This window comes from Hyla sarda, unplaced genomic scaffold (genome assembly GCF_029499605.1).
Source record: "Hyla sarda isolate aHylSar1 unplaced genomic scaffold, aHylSar1.hap1 scaffold_916, whole genome shotgun sequence".
Lineage (NCBI taxonomy): Eukaryota > Metazoa > Chordata > Amphibia > Anura > Hylidae > Hyla > Hyla sarda.
Window position 1 is genome coordinate 53,207 of NW_026610945.1, and position 18,843 is coordinate 72,049.

The 18,843-nt window shown below is 44.5% G+C and overlaps 6 non-coding genes across 6 annotated transcripts; all 6 read right to left on the reverse strand.

Moving 5' to 3' along the window:
• Positions 1 to 1,856: 1,856 nt before the first annotated feature.
• On the reverse strand, positions 1,857 to 2,047 carry LOC130349519 (U2 spliceosomal RNA). Its single transcript, XR_008886819.1, has one exon. It is a non-coding gene; the product is annotated as a U2 spliceosomal RNA (small nuclear RNA).
• Positions 2,048 to 4,133: 2,086 nt separating this feature from the next.
• On the reverse strand, positions 4,134 to 4,324 carry LOC130349520 (U2 spliceosomal RNA). The gene has a single exon (XR_008886820.1). It is a non-coding gene; the product is annotated as a U2 spliceosomal RNA (small nuclear RNA).
• Positions 4,325 to 6,405: 2,081 nt separating this feature from the next.
• On the reverse strand, positions 6,406 to 6,596 carry LOC130349521 (U2 spliceosomal RNA). Its single transcript, XR_008886821.1, has one exon. It is a non-coding gene; the product is annotated as a U2 spliceosomal RNA (small nuclear RNA).
• Positions 6,597 to 8,677: 2,081 nt separating this feature from the next.
• Positions 8,678 to 8,864, reverse strand: LOC130349498 (U2 spliceosomal RNA). The gene has a single exon (XR_008886803.1). It is a non-coding gene; the product is annotated as a U2 spliceosomal RNA (small nuclear RNA).
• Positions 8,865 to 15,764: 6,900 nt separating this feature from the next.
• On the reverse strand, positions 15,765 to 15,955 carry LOC130349522 (U2 spliceosomal RNA). The gene has a single exon (XR_008886822.1). It is a non-coding gene; the product is annotated as a U2 spliceosomal RNA (small nuclear RNA).
• A 2,084-nt stretch (positions 15,956 to 18,039) lies between these two features.
• On the reverse strand, positions 18,040 to 18,230 carry LOC130349523 (U2 spliceosomal RNA). Its single transcript, XR_008886823.1, has one exon. It is a non-coding gene; the product is annotated as a U2 spliceosomal RNA (small nuclear RNA).
• Between the last annotated feature and the right edge of the window lie 613 nt (positions 18,231 to 18,843).

An 18,843-nucleotide genomic window follows, 5' to 3' on the forward strand; every position in this document is an offset into this window, starting at 1 on the left:
AACCCTTCTTACTCCTCCTACTTGCATGTGACACTGGGCTTAGGATCTGCATAGGAAACACACACACAAGCACACACCTACCTTTGTTGCCTGCAGATGCCTCCTTGGCTGTCCCCAAACGGTATCAAACCAACACCCACGGGAAGCTGTAAGCATAGAGGACATGCCTGCACCCCATTGGACTTACCTGTGTGGGTTAAATCCGGGTTATTTGACAACCTATGGCGGTGATGGTTCTGCTCAGGCAGAGCAGTGCTGATGCTCCTCATAAAGCTGTCGCTGCTGTGAAGGTTCTAGGTGACATCACAAATCCCTTTGGTTACATACACAACAAAGCTGGGTTGTTGTTGTTTACACTCTGCAAGGCCTGTGGAAGTGAGTGACATCATAGCACTGTAGTTCTGAGGGTTCAAGATGGATGCAACAATCTCCTGTTGCTTCTATGAAGGCCGTAATAGACGACATCACCAAACAGCTCCATAGTCACATACACAGCAAAGGAGAGATGTTGTTTACACCTAGTGATGTCAGTGGTATTGAGTGACATCACAGCACAGTGCTAAGGCTCCTGGGCCTGGACACAGCAGCGGCTGCAATATCTCAACGGAGAATACGTTTATATCTATGTGTGTGTGTGCGCATATATATATATATATATATATATATATATATATATATATATATATTTCTCCGCCGAAATCACTTTTAAACCCATTTCCACCTTTTTTTCCCTTCTCTTCCTCTTACTTTTTTTTCACGTTTTTTTACGTTTTTCTCCTTTTCGCCTCTTTTCTGGGCGTATTATTCTTCTTTTTCTTCTTTTTTTTCGTCTAATGCATACCCCATCAGTGCAGCAATGCTTATTCAATACCGCCAGCAGATGGAGACACTGGGGGATAATTTTCTAAGGATTTATACTGATTTTTCCTGTCTGAATTTGTCGCACAGAAAGTTGCAGGCCAAATATGTGTGACATTTCTGCGACTTTAGCTTCTAGAGCATTTTTACAACATTATACATAGGTGCTGAATACATAAAAAGCGACTGTTCAGCGACAGACAAGTCGCATCGGCTGAAAGTAGGCCAGAATGTCAGTCCATGTTGGAGCAGGTTTAGATACAGTCTAAAGCATAGATCTCAAAGTCTGTGCACAGAATTTAGCAAGGGCCTCGCACCTTCTGATGCATCAGGTAGGTGCACAATAGCATAGCCTAACCCTCTGTACTTTGGTCTATATTGATGCGGGACATAGACAGCCAGCTGATGACCAATCCATTAGTGCAATGGATGGCTGGAAGCATTTGTCTTTGCCTTTGCAATACCACAGAAGCAATGCATGGTCAATGTACAGCAATGACACACCTGTGTGAACAGCCAGGAGACCCCCCCCCCCATGTTATGTTACATAGTTACATAGTTAGTACGGTCGAAAAAAGACATATGTCCATCACGTTCAACCAGGGAATTAAGGGGTAGGGGTGTGGCGCGATATTGGGGAAGGGATGAGATTTTATATTTCTTCATAAGCATTAATCTTATTTTGTCAATTAGGAACATTCAGCACCCACCCGCTATCAAGGCAGCTGCCTATCATGTCATGCCCTACCTGCACAGGTGTGCTGGCTACTCAAATGATCCAATTAAGGAGGCCATTTAGTCAGCAGCAGCAGAAGTCCTGTGCCTGGACGCTCCAACAGGGGCCAGACACAAGCAGAAGCAGAAGCAGCAGAAGCAGCAGCAGCACCACCTTTTGTTTTTTGGCTGCAGCAGCAGCAAGGCCCACAGGGCTGGCTAGCTGGCTAGCCAGCAAGCAGGTAGCAATGAAAGTAGGAATCTTTCTTTTTAACCCTGTAAGGGGGTGGTGCACTGTACCCGAAGATACTGCCATATCGGGTCAATGCATAGGGCGACGGAAGCAAGCTTCGAAATCGGCCCCCGTTCTCAAAAATCCATTTAATATATGGTCCCCAGATAGGGGACGTATCAGATATTAAACTGATAAGAACAGATACTACACTTGATCTTAGCCAAAAGGCCGAGAAGCGATAACCGTGAAAGGGGCGGGCCCAACAAGGTCCCCTTCATGGGCACTATCACTGCTTGCTGTCAGGGAGGCTGCCAGACAATTTTCCATGCACACTCTGGGCTGGGGGGCAGTCAACCACCAGTACACACAGCAGAACCTAAACCCATACCATTATTGCTAAGCAGCAAGACAGGGGCCCATTGCACTCCCACGGGGCCTTTTTAAATGCAATCCATAACCCGGATTTGCCAGGAACCCTTCTTACTCCTCCTACTTGCATGTGACACTGGGCTTAGGATCTGCATAGGAAACACACACACAAGCACACACCTACCTTTGTTGCCTGCAGATGCCTCCTTGGCTGTCCCCAAACGGTATCAAACCAACACCCACGGGAAGCTGTAAGCATAGAGGACATGCCTGCACCCCATTGGACTTACCTGTGTGGGTTAAATCCGGGTTATTTGACAACCTATGGCGGTGATGGTTCTGCTCAGGCAGAGCAGTGCTGATGCTCCTCATAAAGCTGTCGCTGCTGTGAAGGTTCTAGGTGACATCACAAATCCCTTTGGTTACATACACAACAAAGCTGGGTTGTTGTTGTTTACACTCTGCAAGGCCTGTGGAAGTGAGTGACATCATAGCACTGTAGTTCTGAGGGTTCAAGATGGATGCAACAATCTCCTGTTGCTTCTATGAAGGCCGTAATAGACGACATCACCAAACAGCTCCATAGTCACATACACAGCAAAGGAGAGATGTTGTTTACACCTAGTGATGTCAGTGGTATTGAGTGACATCACAGCACAGTGCTAAGGCTCCTGGGCCTGGACACAGCAGCGGCTGCAATATCTCAACGGAGAATACGTTTATATCTATGTGTGTGTGTGCGCATATATATATATATATATATATATATATATATATATATATATATTTCTCCGCCGAAATCACTTTTAAACCCATTTCCACCTTTTTTTCCCTTCTCTTCCTCTTACTTTTTTTTCACGTTTTTTTACGTTTTTCTCCTTTTCGCCTCTTTTCTGGGCGTATTATTCTTCTTTTTCTTCTTTTTTTTCGTCTAATGCATACCCCATCAGTGCAGCAATGCTTATTCAATACCGCCAGCAGATGGAGACACTGGGGGATAATTTTCTAAGGATTTATACTGATTTTTCCTGTCTGAATTTGTCGCACAGAAAGTTGCAGGCCAAATATGTGTGACATTTCTGCGACTTTAGCTTCTAGAGCATTTTTACAACATTATACATAGGTGCTGAATACATAAAAAGCGACTGTTCAGCGACAGACAAGTCGCATCGGCTGAAAGTAGGCCAGAATGTCAGTCCATGTTGGAGCAGGTTTAGATACAGTCTAAAGCATAGATCTCAAAGTCTGTGCACAGAATTTAGCAAGGGCCTCGCACCTTCTGATGCATCAGGTAGGTGCACAATAGCATAGCCTAACCCTCTGTACTTTGGTCTATATTGATGCGGGACATAGACAGCCAGCTGATGACCAATCCATTAGTGCAATGGATGGCTGGAAGCATTTGTCTTTGCCTTTGCAATACCACAGAAGCAATGCATGGTCAATGTACAGCAATGACACACCTGTGTGAACAGCCAGGAGACCCCCCCCCCCATGTTATGTTACATAGTTACATAGTTAGTACGGTCGAAAAAAGACATATGTCCATCACGTTCAACCAGGGAATTAAGGGGTAGGGGTGTGGCGCGATATTGGGGAAGGGATGAGATTTTATATTTCTTCATAAGCATTAATCTTATTTTGTCAATTAGGAACATTCAGCACCCACCCGCTATCAAGGCAGCTGCCTATCATGTCATGCCCTACCTGCACAGGTGTGCTGGCTACTCAAATGATCCAATTAAGGAGGCCATTTAGTCAGCAGCAGCAGAAGTCCTGTGCCTGGACGCTCCAACAGGGGCCAGACACAAGCAGAAGCAGAAGCAGCAGAAGCAGCAGCAGCACCACCTTTTGTTTTTTGGCTGCAGCAGCAGCAAGGCCCACAGGGCTGGCTAGCTGGCTAGCCAGCAAGCAGGTAGCAATGAAAGTAGGAATCTTTCTTTTTAACCCTGTAAGGGGGTGGTGCACTGTACCCGAAGATACTGCCATATCGGGTCAATGCATAGGGCGACGGAAGCAAGCTTCGAAATCGGCCCCCGTTCTCAAAAATCCATTTAATATATGGTCCCCAGATAGGGGACGTATCAGATATTAAACTGATAAGAACAGATACTACACTTGATCTTAGCCAAAAGGCCGAGAAGCGATAACCGTGAAAGGGGCGGGCCCAACAAGGTCCCCTTCATGGGCACTATCACTGCTTGCTGTCAGGGAGGCTGCCAGACAATTTTCCATGCACACTCTGGGCTGGGGGGCAGTCAACCACCAGTACACACAGCAGAACCTAAACCCATACCATTATTGCTAAGCAGCAAGACAGGGGCCCATTGCACTCCCACGGGGCCTTTTTAAATGCAATCCATAACCCGGATTTGCCAGGAACCCTTCTTACTCCTCCTACTTGCATGTGACACTGGGCTTAGGATCTGCATAGGAAACACACACACAAGCACACACCTACCTTTGTTGCCTGCAGATGCCTCCTTGGCTGTCCCCAAACGGTATCAAACCAACACCCACGGGAAGCTGTAAGCATAGAGGACATGCCTGCACCCCATTGGACTTACCTGTGTGGGTTAAATCCGGGTTATTTGACAACCTATGGCGGTGATGGTTCTGCTCAGGCAGAGCAGTGCTGATGCTCCTCATAAAGCTGTCGCTGCTGTGAAGGTTCTAGGTGACATCACAAATCCCTTTGGTTACATACACAACAAAGCTGGGTTGTTGTTGTTTACACTCTGCAAGGCCTGTGGAAGTGAGTGACATCATAGCACTGTAGTTCTGAGGGTTCAAGATGGATGCAACAATCTCCTGTTGCTTCTATGAAGGCCGTAATAGACGACATCACCAAACAGCTCCATAGTCACATACACAGCAAAGGAGAGATGTTGTTTACACCTAGTGATGTCAGTGGTATTGAGTGACATCACAGCACAGTGCTAAGGCTCCTGGGCCTGGACACAGCAGCGGCTGCAATATCTCAACGGAGAATACGTTTATATCTATGTGTGTGTGTGCGCATATATATATATATATATATATATATATATATATATATATATATATTTCTCCGCCGAAATCACTTTTAAACCCATTTCCACCTTTTTTTCCCTTCTCTTCCTCTTACTTTTTTTCACGTTTTTTTACGTTTTTCTCCTTTTCGCCTCTTTTCTGGGCGTATTATTCTTCTTTTTCTTCTTTTTTTTCGTCTAATGCATACCCCATCAGTGCAGCAATGCTTATTCAATACCGCCAGCAGATGGAGACACTGGGGGATAATTTTCTAAGGATTTATACTGATTTTTCCTGTCTGAATTTGTCGCACAGAAAGTTGCAGGCCAAATATGTGTGACATTTCTGCGACTTTAGCTTCTAGAGCATTTTTACAACATTATACATAGGTGCTGAATACATAAAAAGCGACTGTTCAGCGACAGACAAGTCGCATCGGCTGAAAGTAGGCCAGAATGTCAGTCCATGTTGGAGCAGGTTTAGATACAGTCTAAAGCATAGATCTCAAAGTCTGTGCACAGAATTTAGCAAGGGCCTCGCACCTTCTGATGCATCAGGTAGGTGCACAATAGCATAGCCTAACCCTCTGTACTTTGGTCTATATTGATGCGGGACATAGACAGCCAGCTGATGACCAATCCATTAGTGCAATGGATGGCTGGAAGCATTTGTCTTTGCCTTTGCAATACCACAGAAGCAATGCATGGTCAATGTACAGCAATGACACACCTGTGTGAACAGCCAGGAGACCCCCCCCCCCATGTTATGTTACATAGTTACATAGTTAGTACGGTCGAAAAAAGACATATGTCCATCACGTTCAACCAGGGAATTAAGGGGTAGGGGTGTGGCGCGATATTGGGGAAGGGATGAGATTTTATATTTCTTCATAAGCATTAATCTTATTTTGTCAATTAAGAACATTCAGCACCCACCCGCTATCAAGGCAGCTGCCTATCATGTCATGCCCTACCTGCACAGGTGTGCTGGCTACTCAAATGATCCAATTAAGGAGGCCATTTAGTCAGCAGCAGCAGAAGTCCTGTGCCTGGACGCTCCAACAGGGGCCAGACACAAGCAGAAGCAGCAGAAGCAGCAGCAGCACCACCTTTTGTTTTTTGGCTGCAGCAGCAGCAAGGCCCACAGGGCTGGCTAGCTGGCTAGCCAGCAAGCAGGTAGCAATGAAAGTAGGAATCTTTCTTTTTAACCCTGTAAGGGGGTGGTGCACTGTACCCGAAGATACTGCCATATCGGGTCAATGCATAGGGCGACGGAAGCAAGCTTCGAAATCGGCCCCCGTTCTCAAAAATCCATTTAATATATGGTCCCCAGATAGGGGACGTATCAGATATTAAACTGATAAGAACAGATACTACACTTGATCTTAGCCAAAAGGCCGAGAAGCGATAACCGTGAAAGGGGCGGGCCCAACAAGGTCCCCTTCATGGGCACTATCACTGCTTGCTGTCAGGGAGGCTGCCAGACAATTTTCCATGCACACTCTGGGCTGGGGGGCAGTCAACCACCAGTACACACAGCAGAACCTAAACCCATACCATTATTGCTAAGCAGCAAGACAGGGGCCCATTGCACTCCCACGGGGCCTTTTTAAATGCAATCCATAACCCGGATTTGCCAGGAACCCTTCTTACTCCTCCTACTTGCATGTGACACTGGGCTTAGGATCTGCATAGGAAACACACACACAAGCACACACCTACCTTTGTTGCCTGCAGATGCCTCCTTGGCTGTCCCCAAACGGTATCAAACCAACACCCACGGGAAGCTGTAAGCATAGAGGACATGCCTGCACCCCATTGGACTTACCTGTGTGGGTTAAATCCGGGTTATTTGACAACCTATGGCGGTGATGGTTCTGCTCAGGCAGAGCAGTGCTGATGCTCCTCATAAAGCTGTCGCTGCTGTGAAGGTTCTAGGTGACATCACAAATCCCTTTGGTTACATACACAACAAAGCTGGGTTGTTGTTGTTTACACTCTGCAAGGCCTGTGGAAGTGAGTGACATCATAGCACTGTAGTTCTGAGGGTTCAAGATGGATGCAACAATCTCCTGTTGCTTCTATGAAGGCCGTAATAGACGACATCACCAAACAGCTCCATAGTCACATACACAGCAAAGGAGAGATGTTGTTTACACCTAGTGATGTCAGTGGTATTGAGTGACATCACAGCACAGTGCTAAGGCTCCTGGGCCTGGACACAGCAGCGGCTGCAATATCTCAACGGAGAATACGTTTATATCTATGTGTGTGTGTGCGCATATATATATATATATATATATATATATATATATATATATTCTCCGCCGAAATCACTTTTAAACCCATTTCCACCTTTTTTTCCCTTCTCTTCCTCTTACTTTTTTTTCACGTTTTTTTACGTTTTTCTCCTTTTCGCCTCTTTTCTGGGCGTATTATTCTTCTTTTTCTTCTTTTTTTTCGTCTAATGCATACCCCATCAGTGCAGCAATGCTTATTCAATACCGCCAGCAGATGGAGACACTGGGGGATAATTTTCTAAGGATTTATACTGATTTTTCCTGTCTGAATTTGTCGCACAGAAAGTTGCAGGCCAAATATGTGTGACATTTCTGCGACTTTAGCTTCTAGAGCATTTTTACAACATTATACATAGGTGCTGAATACATAAAAAGCGACTGTTCAGCGACAGACAAGTCGCATCGGCTGAAAGTAGGCCAGAATGTCAGTCCATGTTGGAGCAGGTTTAGATACAGTCTAAAGCATAGATCTCAAAGTCTGTGCACAGAATTTAGCAAGGGCCTCGCACCTTCTGATGCATCAGGTAGGTGCACAATAGCATAGCCTAACCCTCTGTACTTTGGTCTATATTGATGCGGGACATAGACAGCCAGCTGATGACCAATCCATTAGTGCAATGGATGGCTGGAAGCATTTGTCTTTGCCTTTGCAATACCACAGAAGCAATGCATGGTCAATGTACAGCAATGACACACCTGTGTGAACAGCCAGGAGACCCCCCCCCCCATGTTATGTTACATAGTTACATAGTTAGTACGGTCGAAAAAAGACATATGTCCATCACGTTCAACCAGGGAATTAAGGGGTAGGGGTGTGGCGCGATATTGGGGAAGGGATGAGATTTTATATTTCTTCATAAGCATTAATCTTATTTTGTCAATTAGGAACATTCAGCACCCACCCGCTATCAAGGCAGCTGCCTATCATGTCATGCCCTACCTGCACAGGTGTGCTGGCTACTCAAATGATCCAATTAAGGAGGCCATTTAGTCAGCAGCAGCAGAAGTCCTGTGCCTGGACGCTCCAACAGGGGCCAGACACAAGCAGAAGCAGAAGCAGCAGAAGCAGCAGCAGCACCACCTTTTGTTTTTTGGCTGCAGCAGCAGCAAGGCCCACAGGGCTGGCTAGCTGGCTAGCCAGCAAGCAGGTAGCAATGAAAGTAGGAATCTTTCTTTTTAACCCTGTAAGGGGGTGGTGCACTGTACCCGAAGATACTGCCATATCGGGTCAATGCATAGGGCGACGGAAGCAAGCTTCGAAATCGGCCCCCGTTCTCAAAAATCCATTTAATATATGGTCCCCAGATAGGGGACGTATCAGATATTAAACTGATAAGAACAGATTTTTTTTTTTTTTTTTTTTTTTTTTTAAACCTTCAGGTTTGGACATTAAAACATCAAAATCCAACTCCATACTTCGTCACTTAGACTTTCTGAAGTAAAGTCCAACTCATCATTAGGTCTTTCTTTTTATTTTCAATTTCAAACAAACATAAATACCATCACCAATTACAAACTTACAAGATATCTCCATTTCAAAAACTTCCATATCCCCTCAGCATCCTTATCCCCCAAATTCTTCCTATCACACAAATAAACAACATATAACCTATCTAGAATCATCTTAATACAACCCTCCACCGACACGTTATTTCTTTTGAATACACATAAATTCCTAACATCCCAAAGTACTTCTTTAATAATGGCAAGCAACACAAAAAAAACCCTTTCCTTATCTCTCCCTACCATACTAAGTCCAAACATAACCACATCATACGACATATACCTTATACCAGTCAATTCTTTAAACAGCAAACTCACCCCTTTCCACACACCTTGCGCCATTTCACAATTCCAAAATACATGCATCACACTCTCAATCCCATCACACCCATCTCTTGGACACCTCTCATACCTTCCAATCCCTCTATTTCTTTGAAATTCTCTTACCGGTAACGCACCATGCAAACTCTGCCATACTATCTCACGTTGTCTATTTGTTACTCCAACAGTCATTATACTCTTCCACACTCTCCCCACATCTACAGCTCTCACCATATTAATTGAACATTCAACTTCCTCTTTTTTAATGTACCCAATCATACTCTTTTTACTCACAAACACTTCTGGACCCACACCAATCAACCTATAATTCTCCAAAAATTTCACCACATATACATACCAACTAGGACACACAAAAGCATAAGGCACTCTCAAATCTCTTTCCAACCAACCCAATTTACATAACACACTGCCACCCAAATATCTCACCATACATGCACAACTCTTTTCACCTCCCATCATTCTTTTCAAAGCAAAAACAATATTCACACCCAGATACACATCAACATTCGGAAAGTCCATTCCTCCATTTTTACCATCTTTCATTACAATCTCTCTCTTAACTCTTTCCATCTTTGTACCCCACAAAAACACAAATAACATTCTTTTCACCTTTCGCAAAACCATATAACTTGGCGGAAACACAACAGCAACATATAACAGTATTGGCAAAATCACACTCTTCACTATCATAACCTTACCAACCATTGACAACTCTCTCAACCTCCAAAAATTCAATTTCTTTTGCACTCTCTTCCCCACATCCTCCCAACTATTTCTACCATCCAACCGTTCATCCATCTTAACCCCCAACACTTGAATAGGCCCTTCCACCCCTTCCATACCAACATCCTCACTCTGAGTCACACCACCAAAACATTTATATTCACTCTTTCCCCAATTGACCTTAAAACCAGACGCACCACAAAACAGACTTACCAATAACTTGGATCTTCTTACAGCCGCAACAGATTCACTTACCACACATACATCATCCATATAAGCCAACACTTTAACCTCTTTACCACGACCCCCCGGAACTCTCACACCTCTCACACATTTATCCTTACGCAATAATTCTAATAATGGTTCCATAGCACAAATAAAAGCAATAGGTGACAAGGGACATCCCTGTCTCACCCCTGAACATACTTTAATCTCCTCAGTCATCCATCCATTAATCAGAATCTTACTATACACTTCCTTATACAACATTCTCACAATATTCACAAAATCACCTGGAAACCCCATTTTAACTAGCACCTTAAACAAAAACCCATGCGACAAACGGTCAAAAGCTTTTTCAAAATCAATTGACAACACACGAACCACCTGCTTTCTACACATACCATCCCACAATATATCTCTCAACAAACACAAATTCTCACTAATTCTTCTTCCTGGCACACCACACACTTGCTCCTCCCCAATCACTTGCTCTATCACGTCCCTCATTCTATTTGTAATCAGCTTTGCAAATATTTTATAATCCACATTCAACAAAGTTATCGGCCTCCAATTCCTTATATCATTCACATCCCCTTTCTTATAAATCAAAACCACTATCCCACTCTTCATACTTTCCACCAATCTTCCATTAGCCCACATATACTTAAAGATACTCTCCATATCATCCTTCAGTACATCCCACAATTTCACATAAAACTCAGCCGGCAACCCATCCTCTCCAGGAGTCTTATTTTTAGCCATACTATCAACCGTCCTTTTAATCTCTTCCATTCCAATCTCTCTCATTAAACTCTCATACTCATTACAATCTACCTTCTTATCAATCACTTCCAGCACTTCCTCAGCCAAACCCCTATCACACTGTTTGACTGCATATAAGTCCTCATAAAACTCTTTCACCACATTCAGTACAGCTTTGCCTCTCACCAAACCACCATCCTTATCATACACACTCACTAAATCATCCTTTCTCCCAATCACTTTCTTAAAAAAATATCTTGAACACTTTTCATCCTTCTCCAATTTGTCCACTTTTGCTCTGTACATTAACTCTTTTCCTCTTTCATTCAACCAATCCTTTATATCTCTTTTCACAGCATCAATCTTACCATCCACTCTCCATCCCTTCTTTTTCAACTTAATGAGAAACCCCAACCTTTTATTCAGCCATTCATACTTCTTTCTTTCCCTAGCTTTCCTTTTATAACCTTCCCTCTTGAAAAAAACCTTAGTTCTTTCTTTAACCCACTCCCACCAACACAATAAATCCAAAAATTCTTTTTTCTTCTCACACCATAACTTATACTTCTTAATATACCTATCATATACCTCCTTTTCATCCAACAGTTTCACATTAAGCTTCCAGTAACCCCTCCCACTTATGCAAATCTCATCCAACACCAAACCACAACTCACACGCTCATGATCAGAATAAATCACTCTCTCTTGCTTATACCACATACATCCTATCATTTTGGACACAAAACACATATCTAATCTTGACTCACTCCTTCCACTCTCAGCATGATATGTTGCTAACACAGGATTCACACCACACACTTCAACCACATCTCTTAACTTGAAATCACTCACCATACTCTTAAGCATATTTCCAGAAACATCCGCATCCCTCCCAATCTCACAGTTGAAATCACCTACTAACAACACTGGTTCCTTCCCAGACAAAAAACCCTTAATTATTTCAAACAAACCAACCCTCTCCTCCTTATTCACAGGTGCATAAACATTAATTAACTTAAACTTAAACCCATGTAACCCAACCTCCACCAACACACACCTTCCTTCCCTTAACACCATTTGACTACAAACTTTAAACTTATTATTCCTAAACAAAACCCCAACTCCATCATTTCTATTTACATTAGAGCAAGACCACACTGCTGGTCCATATCTCCACTCCTCCTTTTTTGGAGGAAAATCCAATCCACATTCCTGTAGACAAATTATGTCATTATTAGTTCCTGCCAATTCCTCCAGAATGGCCGCTCTTCTATTCTTATTTTTAAAGACTCTAACATTTGACAAACTAACCGAAAAAGACATATCAAATCAAATAACAACCCATAGGAAGAAAAAACCTAGAAGAGAGTTAATGAACTTTACGGCTCAGTGTCGAGGGAGAAGTTTCTTCTCCAATGCATTTATCCATTTCACCCTCAGATATTGCGGCAAAACGATTACTCGTCTCCACCACCGTCTGCTCCATCTTTTCACCACTGGCACCTCTCGCCGCCTTCCGTGGGGGACGAAAAAGATCTTCCTCTCTCTCTTTAGCACTTTCCTCTTCTGAATTCGACCATTCAACTTTTTGAGTGCCAGACACCTGAGGACTAGGCACCTCTTCAATTCTCACCTCCTCCTCCATCTCCTCTTCAATCTCCTCCTGCACCTTCTCTTCCACCACCGTTGCTTTCTCAATAATAGCAATCACACTCTTTTCTGCCATGTCTGCCTTTGCCTTTTCCCTTTTTTTAATTGCCAAATCTTTTCTGGCCTCTTTCTCCTTCTCCCTTTTAGCCACCTCCGGACAATTTCTATACACATGTCCAACAAGGCCACAAAGATCACAAGTTCTGGGCTGTGGACAAGCTCCCGCTTCATGCCCTGGCATTTTACAATTTCGGCACTTCTTATTACCTGGACAAGCCTCTTTAACATGTCCAAACAGCAAACAATCACGGCAAAACAATGGCTGGCCATAATAATAGACATAACCCCGGTTTCCGGCGATTGAAAAATTGGCCGGTGGGTGTTTCACTCCACCAATGCTCCCAGGATCCAGCTTCAGTTTTACAAAGAACTTCCATGTGCCATTAAACACACCCAAACTACTAGTTTGCTTCACTCCCCCTTGGACACTTTCACAGTAGATACTTAGAAAGTTCTTAATCATATCCGGGTCTAAGAATGGATTGTACATATGTACAAACAGAGTCTTCACTCCCATCTCAAACAGAGGAAAAAACTTTACATTTTCCAAGACAGGGTTATTGGCATTTCTTTTCAAACATTCATAGAAGTTCTGGCAATCAGCTTCATAGATGAAGGACACATCATATATTCCTTGCTTCCTATTCTCTTGCACACAGAACAAACTATCCATGCCAAAACCACCCAATTTCTCCACAAGTTCATGTCCAATGTACTCAATCCGATTCTTACCCCGGTCAGAAGTTTCCACCACAAAACGTACAGTCTTCTCAATCGCAGGGAGGTATTCCTTTCCAGCCATTGTTCTTCTCTTGTCTGTCGATTCCACAGTAAGATCACCACTCCGGATTCCTGCTCAGCAGAACACCCGCACCCCTGACCCAGACCAAGTTTACACTTGATCGGAGCCAAAAGGCCGAGAAGCGATAACCGTGAAAGGGGCGGGCCCAACAAGGTCCCCTTCATGGGCACTATCACTGCTTGCTGTCAGGGAGGCTGCCAGACAATTTTCCATGCACACTCTGGGCTGGGGGGCAGTCAACCACCAGTACACACAGCAGAACCTAAACCCATACCATTATTGCTAAGCAGCAAGACAGGGGCCCATTGCACTCCCACGGGGCCTTTTTAAATGCAATCCATAACCCGGATTTGCCAGGAACCCTTCTTACTCCTCCTACTTGCATGTGACACTGGGCTTAGGATCTGCATAGGAAACACACACACAAGCACACACCTACCTTTGTTGCCTGCAGATGCCTCCTTGGCTGTCCCCAAACGGTATCAAACCAACACCCACGGGAAGCTGTAAGCATAGAGGACATGCCTGCACCCCATTGGACTTACCTGTGTGGGTTAAATCCGGGTTATTTGACAACCTATGGCGGTGATGGTTCTGCTCAGGCAGAGCAGTGCTGATGCTCCTCATAAAGCTGTCGCTGCTGTGAAGGTTCTAGGTGACATCACAAATCCCTTTGGTTACATACACAACAAAGCTGGGTTGTTGTTGTTTACACTCTGCAAGGCCTGTGGAAGTGAGTGACATCATAGCACTGTAGTTCTGAGGGTTCAAGATGGATGCAACAATCTCCTGTTGCTTCTATGAAGGCCGTAATAGACGACATCACCAAACAGCTCCATAGTCACATACACAGCAAAGGAGAGATGTTGTTTACACCTAGTGATGTCAGTGGTATTGAGTGACATCACAGCACAGTGCTAAGGCTCCTGGGCCTGGACACAGCAGCGGCTGCAATATCTCAACGGAGAATACGTTTATATCTATGTGTGTGTGTGCGCATATATATATATATATATATATATATATATATATATATATATATTTCTCTGCCGAAATCACTTTTAAACCCATTTCCACCTTTTTTTCCCTTCTCTTCCTCTTACTTTTTTTTCACGTTTTTTTACGTTTTTCTCCTTTTCGCCTCTTTTCTGGGCGTATTATTCTTCTTTTTCTTCTTTTTTTTCGTCTAATGCATACCCCATCAGTGCAGCAATGCTTATTCAATACCGCCAGCAGATGGAGACACTGGGGGATAATTTTCTAAGGATTTATACTGATTTTTCCTGTCTGAATTTTTCGCACAGAAAGTTGCAGGCCAAATATGTGTGACATTTCTGCGACTTTAGCTTCTAGAGCATTTTTACAACATTATACATAGGTGCTGAATACATAAAAAGCGACTGTTCAGCGACAGACAAGTCGCATCGGCTGAAAGTAGGCCAGAATGTCAGTCCATGTTGGAGCAGGTTTAGATACAGTCTAAAGCATAGATCTCAAAGTCTGTGCACAGAATTTAGCAAGGGCCTCGCACCTTCTGATGCATCAGGTAGGTGCACAATAGCATAGCCTAACCCTCTGTACTTTGGTCTATATTGATGCGGGACATAGACAGCCAGCTGATGACCAATCCATTAGTGCAATGGATGGCTGGAAGCATTTGTCTTTGCCTTTGCAATACCACAGAAGCAATGCATGGTCAATGTACAGCAATGACACACCTGTGTGAACAGCCAGGAGACCCCCCCCCCCCATGTTATGTTACATAGTTACATAGTTAGTACGGTCGAAAAAAGACATATGTCCATCACGTTCAACCAGGGAATTAAGGGGTAGGGGTGTGGCGCGATATTGGGGAAGGGATGAGATTTTATATTTCTTCATAAGCATTAATCTTATTTTGTCAATTAGGAACATTCAGCACCCACCCGCTATCAAGGCAGCTGCCTATCATGTCATGCCCTACCTGCACAGGTGTTCTGGCTACTCAAATGATCCAATTAAGGAGGCCATTTAGTCAGCAGCAGCAGAAGTCCTGTGCCTGGACGCTCCAACAGGGGCCAGACACAAGCAGAAGCAGAAGCAGCAGAAGCAGCAGCAGCACCACCTTTTGTTTTTTGGCTGCAGCAGCAGCAAGGCCCACAGGGCTGGCTAGCTGGCTAGCCAGCAAGCAGGTAGCAATGAAAGTAGGAATCTTTCTTTTTAACCCTGTAAGGGGGTGGTGCACTGTACCCGAAGATACTGCCATATCGGGTCAATGCATAGGGCGACGGAAGCAAGCTTCGAAATCGGCCCCCGTTCTCAAAAATCCATTTAATATATGGTCCCCAGATAGGGGACGTATCAGATATTAAACTGATAAGAACAGATACTACACTTGATCTTAGCCAAAAGGCCGAGAAGCGATAACCGTGAAAGGGGCGGGCCCAACAAGGTCCCCTTCATGGGCACTATCACTGCTTGCTGTCAGGGAGGCTGCCAGACAATTTTCCATGCACACTCTGGGCTGGGGGGCAGTCAACCACCAGTACACACAGCAGAACCTAAACCCATACCATTATTGCTAAGCAGCAAGACAGGGGCCCATTGCACTCCCACGGGGCCTTTTTAAATGCAATCCATAACCCGGATTTGCCAGGAACCCTTCTTACTCCTCCTACTTGCATGTGACACTGGGCTTAGGATCTGCATAGGAAACACACACACAAGCACACACCTACCTTTGTTGCCTGCAGATGCCTCCTTGGCTGTCCCCAAACGGTATCAAACCAACACCCACGGGAAGCTGTAAGCATAGAGGACATGCCTGCACCCCATTGGACTTACCTGTGTGGGTTAAATCCGGGTTATTTGACAACCTATGGCGGTGATGGTTCTGCTCAGGCAGAGCAGTGCTGATGCTCCTCATAAAGCTGTCGCTGCTGTGAAGGTTCTAGGTGACATCACAAATCCCTTTGGTTACATACACAACAAAGCTGGGTTGTTGTTGTTTACACTCTGCAAGGCCTGTGGAAGTGAGTGACATCATAGCACTGTAGTTCTGAGGGTTCAAGATGGATGCAACAATCTCCTGTTGCTTCTATGAAGGCCGTAATAGACGACATCACCAAACAGCTCCATAGTCACATACACAGCAAAGGAGAGATGTTGTTTACACCTAGTGATGTCAGTGGTATTGAGTGACATCACAGCACAGTGCTAAGGCTCCTGGGCCTGGACACAGCAGCGGCTGCAATATCTCAACGGAGAATACGTTTATATCTATGTGTGTGTGTGCGCATATATATATATATATATATATATATATATATATATATATATTTCTCTGCCGAAATCACTTTTAAACCCATTTCCACCTTTTTTTCCCTTCTCTTCCTCTTACTTTTTTTTCACGTTTTTTTACGTTTTTCTCCTTTTCGCCTCTTTTCTGGGCGTATTATTCTTCTTTTTCTTCTTTTTTTTCGTCTAATGCATACCCCATCAGTGCAGCAATGCTTATTCAATACCGCCAGCAGATGGAGACACTGGGGGATAATTTTCTAAGGATTTATACTGATTTTTCCTGTCTGAATTTTTCGCACAGAAAGTTGCAGGCCAAATATGTGTGACATTTCTGCGACTTTAGCTTCTAGAGCATTTTTACAACATTATACATAGGTGCTGAATACATAAAAAGCGACTGTTCAGCGACAGACAAGTCGCATCGGCTGAAAGTAGGCCAGAATGTCAGTCCATGTTGGAGCAGGTTTAGATACAGTCTAAAGCATAGATCTCAAAGTCTGTGCACAGAATTTAGCAAGGGCCTCGCACCTTCTGATGCATCAGGTAGGTGCACAATAGCATAGCCTAACCCTCTGTACTTTGGTCTATATTGATGCGGGACATAGACAGCCAGCTGATGACCAATCCATTAGTGCAATGGATGGCTGGAAGCATTTGTCTTTGCCTTTGCAATACCACAGAAGCAATGCATGGTCAATGTACAGCAATGACACACCTGTGTGAACAGCCAGGAGACCCCCCCCCCCATGTTATGTTACATAGTTACATAGTTAGTACGGTCGAAAAAAGACATATGTCCATCACGTTCAACCAGGGAATTAAGGGGTAGGGGTGTGGCGCGATATTGGGGAAGGGATGAGATTTTATATTTCTTCATAAGCATTAATCTTATTTTGTCAATTAGGAACATTCAGCACCCACCCGCTATCAAGGCAGCTGCCTATCATGTCATGCCCTACCTGCACAGGTGTTCTGGCTACTCAAATGATCCAATTAAGGAGGCCATTTAGTCAGCAGCAGCAGAAGTCCTGTGCCTGGACGCTCCAACAGGGGCCAGACACAAGCAGAAGCAGAAGCAGCAGAAGCAGCAGCAGCACCACCTTTTGTTTTTTGGCTGCAGCAGCAGCAAGGCCCACAGGGCTGGCTAGCTGGCTAGCCAGCAAGCAGGTAGCAATGAAAGTAGGAATCTTTCTTTTTAACCCTGTAAGGGGGTGGTGCACTGTACCCGAAGATACTGCCATATCGGGTCAATGCATAGGGCGACGGAAGCAAGCTTCGAAATCGGCCCCCGTTCTCAAAAATCCATTTAATATATGGTCCCCAGATAGGGGACGTATCAGATATTAAACTGATAAGAACAGATACTACACTTGATCTTAGCCAAAAGGCCGAGAAGCGATAACCGTGAAAGGGGCGGGCCCAACAAGGTCCCCTTCATGGGCACTATCACTGCTTGCTGTCAGGGAGGCTGCCAGACAATTTTCCATGCACACTCTGGGCTGGGGGGCAGTCAACCACCAGTACACACAGCAGAACCTAAACCCATACCATTATTGCTAAGCAGCAAGACAGGGGCCCATTGCACTCCCACGGGGCCTTTTTAAATGCAATCCATAACCCGGATTTGCCAGGAACCCTTCTTACTCCTCCTACTTGCATGTGACACTGGGCTTAGGATCTGCATAGGAAACACACACACAAGCACACACCTACCTTTGTTGCCTGCAGATGCCTCCTTGGCTGTCCCCAAACGGTATCAAACCAACACCCACGGGAAGCTGTAAGCATAGAGGACATGCCTGCACCCCATTGGACTTACCTGTGTGGGTTAAATCCGGGTTATTTGACAACCTATGGCGGTGATGGTTCTGCTCAGGCAGAGCAGTGCTGATGCTCCTCATAAAGCTGTCGCTGCTGTGAAGGTTCTAGGTGACATCACAAATCCCTTTGGTTACATACACAACAAAGCTGGGTTGTTGTTGTTTACACTCTGCAAGGCCTGTGGAAGTGAGT